This window comes from Apaloderma vittatum, unplaced genomic scaffold, assembly GCF_000703405.1.
Source record: "Apaloderma vittatum isolate BGI_N311 unplaced genomic scaffold, ASM70340v1 scaffold23602, whole genome shotgun sequence".
NCBI classification, from domain to species: domain Eukaryota; kingdom Metazoa; phylum Chordata; class Aves; order Trogoniformes; family Trogonidae; genus Apaloderma; species Apaloderma vittatum.
This window is the reverse complement of record NW_009702281.1, coordinates 481-4,311: the sequence shown is the minus strand read 5'-3', so window position 1 is coordinate 4,311 and position 3,831 is coordinate 481.

The following is a 3,831-nucleotide window of genomic DNA, read 5'->3' as shown; positions in this document are numbered from 1 at the left end:
CAGCGAACATCACATGCAGCCGCCCTCTTGACTTCAGTCATACCTTTAATGCGAGAACTCACCAAACCCAGGCATTTCCAGGATATTCTTGGGTGTCTTGGTGAGTAACTTCTTTTAATGAGGGAGGACTAATGATCCCTCCAGGGATGGGCTGTCACGGCTGAGCAATTGCCAAAGCACACGAAGCCCGGAGGCTGGGGGGGGTGGATGGGCCCTGGTGTGTGCCCCTATTCCCTGGGGTCCTGGCAAAAATGTCTTTTCCCTATATGTTGCCCCCCACTACCTCCTTGGTTCCCCCCACTCCTTCCCAAAGAACGCTGAGGCCGCGGTTGTGGCACCAAGGATAGGGAGAACAGAGACACCCTGATCAGGATGATGTTGTCCCTGCACCCATGTGTGCTCAGGCATTTATCCCAATCCCTGGGGATGAAAGAGCTGCTGCCTCTGTTGCTGCAGGAATCTGCCCCAGCCAGGAAAGCTGGGCTCCCTGTGCCTCACCTTCCCTCTGTGGGATCCAGCACAAAGCTCGGGCTTGCAGCGAGGGGCAAGGGGAGAGTGAACAGCCCCATGGCGCTGCACAGATGCGTGAGCGGTGGAGGCCAAGACCGCTCAGGATAAGCCATTAAATCCCTCCTGGTGTCACCAGCTCCGGGCTCAGCAGCCACCCAAAGCAGAGCTCCCATCCAGCTCCTCAGCTTTCCCAAGAGAAGCGGCACCAGGCAGCTGGTGGGTGATGGGACGGGGTGCACCAGAGCTGCCACCATCCATGGCAGTGCTCAAGTATCATCTGGGGCTTGAAAACCCAAAGCCGAAGGACCAGCTGTGTTCTCTACCAGGCTCAAATTAGTGACATTAAGACGGGTTATCCCTTGTCACGGCTTTAAAAGCACAAGTCATGCCAAGAAAAACAGCACATGATGTCACTGGGAGGCCACTGAGCCTGGGACGTGCAAGTCACCGTTCATCCCATCAGGGGACAGGGGGGACAGGGACCTCCCCAGATGGTGACACCTTGGATGGCTTCAAGGTGGCAGCTCAGTCCCTGCCCCGCTCTGGGGGCACATGGATTCTGTGTCCCCCTCCTCATGCCCTGGTGGTGCCGTGTCCCCCCCACGCTCCCCGGGCAGCATTTTGCAGCAGCCAGAGGAGATGACGGGTGCCATTCCCCAGCTCTGTGTCACCCACAGTAATAACACCCTGCGCTCTCTTTCATCTCAGGGCCTTCAAGGTGGCCTTCTCCAGGGCAAGGGCGTCTCAGCATCAGCACTTATCATTAATTCCAAGAGGCTGCCAGGGACATGGTGGGGTCTGGGGGTCCTGGCCAGTGACATGTGGACCTCAAGACGAGAGCAGAGAGTGACACCCCTCATGCAGGGCAGTGAATGTGGGTGCTCACCGTGCAGCCATGCTAAATTTGACCTTGCTGTGGCCAGCACAGGGAAACCACCTCTTTGGGCATATGTGGCCACTCAGGACCACAGAGGCAGCCAGTGGCACAGTCCTAGCAGTGAGGGTCTGGGGACAGTGAGCAGTGGTGGCACTCCTGGGATGGGCCGTGTGGGAGTGAGCGGAGCTGGATGTGGGTGTGAATGACTGGCAGGTGTCTGGGAGCAGGACCTCTGGGAGTGAGGGAGATTTTGGACATGGCCATGGGGAAGGGCTCACCCCCTAAACCCACAAGGGCCATGGGGAAGCAGCATGTGTGCGAGGATGGTAGCATGTGTGTGGGCCAGCAGCACATGTGCAGGGGACGGTGGGGGTTTGCAAGGTGACGGTGGCATAGAGATGGCAGGGAAGTGCACAAGGACAGCTGGTGTCTGCATGGGGACAACTGTGTCTGCACAGGGACGGCTAATGTGTGTGCACAGAGATGGCTGGGCACGGAGATGGCTGGTGTGTGGTGGGCACAGCTGGTGTGTGCATGGAGACAGCACCTTGGCCATGGGGACAGCCAGTTTATACACACAGACAGTCTGGGACACAGCTGGCAATGCCGGGGGTGACTGCTGTGGGAGCAGGGCAGGACGAATGCCCCCACCCTGATGGGGAGCATTGCTGCTCCCCTGGGGCAACATTGGGTGACGTTGGTGGCTCCTGGAGAAGGGCTTGGTCCCTCCTGCTTGCTCAGGGAGTTGGCACACACCCTGCTTAATGGCAGGTGGGACAGAGTCAGTCCCACGCGGGTCAGGGAGTCCCCAAGATCTCTCTTCACCTCCAGGTTGGGCTTTCACCCCCTGCCTCATTCCTCCAGTTTGTTCAGCCGTCTCCTCCCAACTCTCTCACTGAGCAGCCCATGACCCCTGCCTCTCTCCATGCTCCTGGCAGCAGTGCCCTGTCCCTCCCTGTGCACACGCCCTGACATGTCCCAGCTCCTCCCCAGGTGATTTCCCGGCAGGGTGAAGCTGGTGTCCCCCAGGCAGAACTGAGATGCTGCCAACCCCAGATCCATGGAGTAAGTGGAGCCACAGCATCCCCAAACCCCATCCCCCTGGCCAGCCCCTGACCCACCCTCACAACACCAGAGGGGCTTTGCAACCCTCGTGCCATCACCCGGGAGGCAGGATCCACCCTTGTTTCACCCCAAGATGGTGATTATTCCTTAATTGCCAACAAAACAAACGAATAAAGCCCGGGCTGGCCCTTGCTGAGTTGGAAGGAAATGGCCTCAGTGCCATTCCCAGCCCTGGGTTTGCAGCCGGCGGCTCTTTGGAATAATCGTTTGGTGATGGATGTTAATGAGCAGCTCAGCCAGTCCGGCAGGAGCGCGTCAGCTCTTTTTAATGGGCCAATGTCTTCTCTGAAGCCACTAGCATGCTTGTCCCTCTCAGAACTGGTGTGTGTCTCGCAGCTCATCACCAGGCCACCGGCTCGTCCCCCAAGGATCTGCAGCTCCTTGTTCATCCCATCGGCTCTGTGGCTTCATCCTGCTCCATTGCCCAGGAGTGTCACAGCTGGTGGGGTCCCCCAAACCACCCTGCCCACGGTGTTTTCAGCATCTGGCCACCTGAATCCCCATAACTGCACCCCTGGGATGGGCTACTGGGGTGGATCCTGATCCCTAAAGCTGTTTGGCCCTTCTCAGTGTCTTGGGAAACTCTTCCCAATCTATGTCCTTTGCTGATAGGATCAAAAGATTTTTGCAATGGCAGGCGGCTGCCTGATTTTTTATCAAGTTCCTTGGAAAATTGCTTTCTGGCAGAGCTTCCCACTTTCTCTGTCCCAATTCAGAGCCTCACGGAGAGTAATCAGGAGCAGCATTTAATCCCAGTGGAGATGCCTTATGGAGTCACACAATGATGCTGACAGGAGACAGAGAGCAGAACACAACGGCACAAGGAGCGTTCCCACACATGGACTCTGATGGAGGGGACTCCAGCCCTCATGGGGATCCCTCAGTGCGTCATGGACTGAGAAAGGGACCAGGGCTTCGGGGACCCTCTTACCTCCTCTGCTCTCCAGCCCCAGCCGTAGGTGTTCCTAAACACCCCATTTCCCCCAAACTCAAATCCCACCATCGCTCAGTTGTTCTTTCTGCAGCCAATTCCAGCTTCCAGTGACAGACCCTTAAGACGTGGGAGGGGACATCCTGCTGACAACGAGGCCTGGCTTCAGAGATGGACTTTGGAGCTTGGGAGAGCTCTGCAACAGCCTCCCTGGGCCAAAATGCCCCAGCTTGGGGATCTGGTGGTTTTACAATAAACCCTTGCAAAGGTGTAAAAATAAATCAGCACTGGCTCATCTCCCAACTTGGCTTGTGGCTTTTAAGGACGGATCCCTGCTCTGAGCAGGAACTGGGGAAATGGGAGCGGCGGGCGCGGATGCGGAGGCTCG